General features: G+C 31.4%; 1 non-coding gene across 1 annotated transcript; it reads right to left on the bottom strand.

The window, feature by feature from the left end:
- Window positions 1-397: 397 nt before the first annotated feature.
- TRNAM-CAU (transfer RNA methionine (anticodon CAU)) lies at window positions 398-482 on the bottom strand. The gene is given in 2 exon segments: window positions 398-433; window positions 445-482. It is a non-coding gene; the product is annotated as a tRNA-Met (tRNA).
- Window positions 483-6,012: the final 5,530 nt, after the last annotated feature.

A 6,012-nucleotide genomic window follows, 5' to 3' on the forward strand; every position in this document is an offset into this window, starting at 1 on the left:
TTTTTCATTATCCCTAGTCTTTTTACACATTTCATAATAATTCAAAAGCTATGAATATAAAACAAATGTCAATAATCTCTTAGCTTAATAATAAAAGTATTGTGTTATCTAGTATAAGAGCTTAGCAATCCTACCCATATAATATTTATTGTTGTGTAAATATAGAGATCTTTTAATAACTTTATAATTGAATTAACTCAGTTAAAAGATGACATCAATTCGATAAAAAATAGATATATAAAATATATAACATGTTAAATATAATTATAATACAAAAAGTTGTAAAAGAAAATTGCAAATATATCGCCAGGTGGCGAGAAAAATTATATGGCTTTGACGGACGGCCATTACTGTCTGTCTACTCGGGATTCATATTTCCGAAAAATTAAAAAAACAATGGGGTGAGAGAGGCTCGAACTCTCGACCTCAGGATGACTCAGAAGCTATGAGACCTACGCGCTAGCCAACTGCGCCACCACCCCTTTGTTATTAAAATCATAAAACAATACTAAATAAATGTAACTTTTGTGTCTTATTTGAATTTTAATTACTACTTAAATTCCCTACAATAAAGTCAACTAGAATGTTTTGTTCGTGATTTCACGAAGTTTTAGGATTTTTTTTATAGTTTTAATTATATTAAATTATTTATTAGAATTTTATTAAAATTTTCAAAATTTTTATTTCAATAATTATAATGATTGAAATTATTTTTATTAATTAATAATATTTTTTAAAAAACCATCAATTTCTTTATTAAATCTTATGATAAATGATTGTGTTAGACATATTTTGTTTTATGTTAAATTATGGTTATAGTTCTTCTATTTGTTTAAATTTGAGATTTAGTATTTATAATTAATTTGACATCATTTGGTTCTTCTACTTTTATAATATCATGATTAGTCCATATAGTCGACATCCTTAATTATTCGGCTGAAATTTTGAGGTTGAATTTTAAAAAAGAAAATATTCATTCCAACTTATCATAACAAAATAAAAAATTTTATTAAAAGGATGTTCTAAAGAAAATTGAACTAACATTTTAATTGAAATAGTTAAAGACATTAACTATTTTGACTAAGTAATGTCATTGTAAAAAGGATACTTAAATTATGACAAATTAAAATATAAATACTAAATCTTATATAAGAGTATAATAGAGGGCAAAAATTAAATTTCACCATTTTTATATGAATAAACTTTGGCATGTATCATATAAAGTAGTCATTTGAGACTTGTTTTGTTATATACAGTAGTAAATTAGTTAGTATGGTATAGTGATACTATCACCATGTCATGTATTAATACTAATATATTTCGAACATAAAATTTAAAATTTACCTCTATTTTAAAAAAGTATTTAATATGAATTTACAAACTATATTTATAACTTTTAAATAAATGAAATTAAATCAATTTCAAATATAAGATATCGATGCATTCTGTTTTGGCTTCATTAACAAGTAATAAAGGTTGGAGATAGGAGGCTACCCAGCAACATTGCCTACAATAAACCCTTTGATATTGAATTTAATTAGATTAATACATTATTTTTAATCATATATTATAGCGATATGAACTTATAAATTTTACGTACTAATATAATAACAATTGTAATTATATTACAAATTCAATTTTAACAATCAGAATTCCCAAAAAAGTGAATTTTCGATTGCATACATGTTTTATTATTGTGAGTTTCATAAAAAAAAATCTAATAAATTACCATAAACATAAATTTGTATATTGAAATAGAAAAAGTCAATTAAAAATAGTTAAATATTACTATTAAAAATAGCTCTAATAGTATTAGAGTTGTGACCCAAATTCCTGTTAAAGAAATAATACAATAGTAAAACTAGGGATCTATGGTGAGCTTAAGGCCGAGGATTGAAGCCCAACAAATCCTCGCACCAGGGGTGTGGGGGCCTCTGGCCCTCGCAGTACGGACCAGGCTGCACAAGTAAAATCCTTATAGAACTACTATTCTTCTATTTGACATTGATTGCACAAGTAGAATCAATAGAGAACTACTTTTCTTCTATTTGACATTGATTACAATAAGGTTTTTCAGCCCTTAAATAGATGTAGCCGAAACTCCTCTTGTCTCATTCGATTTTCAACACTAGTGAATTTTCTTCTCATCTGCCCATAATTTTTTTCCCAAAAAGGGTTTCCACGTAAAATCTGTATGTTTTATTTTTCTTTATTATTGCTTTGCGATCATTCTATTTTGTCATTATCAACGTTTAATTTTACAAATAGTATTTCAACTTCGACAAAATAATACATGTTTTATAAAAAAGTTTCATAAAAAATACAGAATTTAAAAGTTGAAAGACTAAAATATATATTTCATTATTATTTTAAATAAAATATTACATTATAAGTTTCATAAAAAAATACAACTTCAAACTTTCTCTATGAATATTTCTATTATTTTGATTTGAACTAAAATAATATTTGATTACCTTATTTAGTTATTTATCATACATTGACTATAACTTTTACTATTTATCCATGTTTTAATACAATATACATTTCGTATATATTACAATACTATAAGATTACAAAAAAGGAAACAAATCCTATGTGGCACAATTTATATGTTGTTGTTATACTCCTACTCTAGCTTAGACACATGGCATCACAAGAGGCAGCTTAGAAGGTGCTCGTGGATGGCCCTCCATCTTGTACCATCGGTAGTGCTCACTACCCGCATACCTCACACACGCATAGGGGGCCACCTGCTACTGATTGTCTATGGAGATCACTGAAGGACCATTAAGGCATAACAACCCCATACTATCTTAGGAAAAGAAATGTCGGAATAGGACCACATAGAACTATACTTGACATATAACAAATTTGCCAACTAGCCCACCACGTGAATAGGTTATCATCTATATTCTTGACATGGCACTATCACTACGTGATAAAGGACCCTCCTTTATATATACCCCCGCATACAAAGAGTAAATGATCTTCTTCATTAAGCACTATACCTAATACTTAAACAACTTCCTCCTCTCTATATCCTCCTAAGTTTTTTTACCTTATCCTTTCTTAGTTATTTTTTCCGACTCTTCATCTGTCATAGGTGAACCTACCTCTAAACAACCACTACTTTCTCCTCATTATTAAACACTAGTATCAACAATTGGTGTGGTGAGTGTGGATCGAACCATGACTCATTTTTCAACTGAAACCTATGCTAACCCAACAAACCCTAACCCTAAGATTCTTTCATCCTAAACCCAGACTTAGCCACCTATATAGATTAGCCAACAATCACCTTTCAACCCCAACTAGGCAACCCAACATGAGTCTCAACCTCCATTAGGCACTTCCTTCACTCTCCCCAAAGATACTCACACCTATCAACCCTATTACCAATTTCTTCCTCTACCTTGGTGGTTTATTCAACCTCCTTAGGGCAATGAAACCACCACCACCTACAACACCCGGACTCAGGTTCCTAACAATAGCTTACAAACATGCAAAAGAAAATGTGTCTCATTGAAGCTCGACTTTTCGAGCAACAACACTTTGCAGAAATAATAGGATCGCCAACACTTGTTGGACTTGACAATTACCCAAAATGAGTAATTGATCAAAGAGGTCAAGGTAAGCAGGCACCCCGCCAAAGAAACAATCAACCCCAGAAGGAGGAAATTGCCAAATCCATCATCCACAAATAACAATATCAGAGGCAACCAAATTTACCTCAATTGAACAATGTTCGCTTGGCTAGTTCCTAAGGCAAAGGCCCCCATGACAATGATGCTCCATTGAAGGAGAAAATGCAGGAACTAAGAAGAGAATTGTTATAGGAATTTCGAGAGGGCTAAAGCCGATGAAGCTTCCTAGAGTTACGACAACAAACCACTCGCTATAAATGTGTTGGCCTGCAACCTTCCCTCATCTTTGAAGTTTCTAAAAGTCTTCTATGGAGGTTTGAGAGACCTTGAGGATCATTTGACCTATTATAACAACCACATGAACATCTTGGATGCATTCGATAAAATCAAATATAGAGCCTTCTCTATGACGCTTACCCATATTACTCAAGCATGGTACTTGTCACTGCCAAGAGGATCTACCCACAACTTTGATCAATTGGCTAACTTGGTTATGAGTAGAGTTTTTGTCAATAAAACCTTGCAACAATCCCCTACTTACTCGATGTTTATTTTCTAGAATAAGGGTGAATCCATCCATGATTTCTCCTATGAAGATTCAACATTTCCACAAGGATTGTAAGAGGGGTCTCGAATGACTTAGCCGTCCAAGCCTTCATTATAGGTATCACCCATCAATTCCTAAATTATAATATCGTGAGAAACCTCCCAAACAAACTCTCTACCTTATATGAGATTGCTCAAAGATTTATAAAGAATGATGAAATACAACAGGGCAATGCCAGACTCCTCGTCACCAAGAATCAAGACCCCAAGTCCTTCACACAACTCATCCTTTTTGCGGAGCTATGCGAATCAACACAGGGATCATCCCCACGTAGGTGATAGGGGGAATAAACATCATAATGCCCCATACTAAAGGGCAATGAGTGATCTTTACTATCAGTTCCCCCTATCACCCAAGAGTCATCTGAAATGACAAAAGCAGACAAGGTCAAAGGAGCAAAGCCCCTTACAATTTCTTCAGGACCTACCATCAACTAACTTTTTTCCCCAACCCATATTTTGAGCCAAGTACAGTCCCAATGGGTGTTAGAGGTCCCTTTGCTAATGCTCTTAAGCCAACACCACAATAGCTTTGGTCTTATAATTGTGAGTTTCATAATGCTCTAAGTCATCAAATTAAAGATTTTATCCATCTTAAGGATAAAATCAAGATGGCCTTCCAAAAAGGTCATCTAAAATAATTTTTGGCCCAATAACCTTATCTAAGGAACAAGTCCAATGAGAGACAAGCAGTTGTTGGATTTGGTGCCCTAAATGTAGTGTTTTTTTTTTCTAAGTACACTTATAATTTTTTTCGAAAGATTGGTTAATAAAATTATTCATGAATTACATTAATACTTTGTATATTATCCTCACGTGGTTTTTGCATGCAAATCAAAATAGAAGAAAATGTACTCACTAATTTGTCTAATGTTTAAACTAATAATATAGTGGTATTACATGGTCGGATCGTAATACGAAAAGACAACTTCTATTAGTAGATAAACCTAAATATATCTTTAGTCTAATCGGAAATGAGAAAACTGATTGAAATACTAATATGTCATCTATTAAGTCAAATTGAGGAAGATGTTTTATCTTGGACATCGGAGGAGATGAATCCCAGAAGATAGATACATATATAATGGCCTAAATTCAAGGTTATCGGAACAGTAGTTTCGTAGCCACAAATCTGATTTAAAGATAAATATATTTTAATATTTTTGCATGAATATTGATATGATAGGAAAATCGTATGAAAATATAGATAGAAGAATTTTACCGATTTAGTAGTTAGTTAGAAAAAGAAATTATTGAAGAAATTGGGTAAAATAAGATATCGAGACCTCGATCTCATAAATCCGAGTCAAAAATATTTTTATAAATATTTATGAAATGTTATTAATATGGTATTAAAATTTCGTTAGAAAATTTTAATGTTTGGGTAGTCAATTAAGTAAAAAGGACTAAATTGAAAAGGTGTAAAAGTTACTAGAAGGATTAAATAGCTCAATTGTTAAATGAGGAGGGACATAAATTGTAAATAAGCCAAAAGGAGATATTTTGGGCGGCATAAAGAAAAATCAGGAGAATTAGTGAAATAAGGGTAAAATGGGAAAATAACAAATTTTACTAACATAAAAATGGGACCAAATTGGAATATCTAGAATTCTCTTCATATTTTCTTCATTATCATCCAAAAACGTCCTATGGGTTTATTCAAGCTGGTACTTCATAATTTTTGCACCAAGTGAGTTAATCATTGCCTTTTTCTTGTAATTTTTGTGTTTCTAAGACTTTTACAACTAGGTCCTATTACTAA

This window comes from Gossypium raimondii, chromosome 11, assembly GCF_025698545.1.
Source record: "Gossypium raimondii isolate GPD5lz chromosome 11, ASM2569854v1, whole genome shotgun sequence".
NCBI classification, from domain to species: Eukaryota; Viridiplantae; Streptophyta; class Magnoliopsida; order Malvales; family Malvaceae; genus Gossypium; species Gossypium raimondii.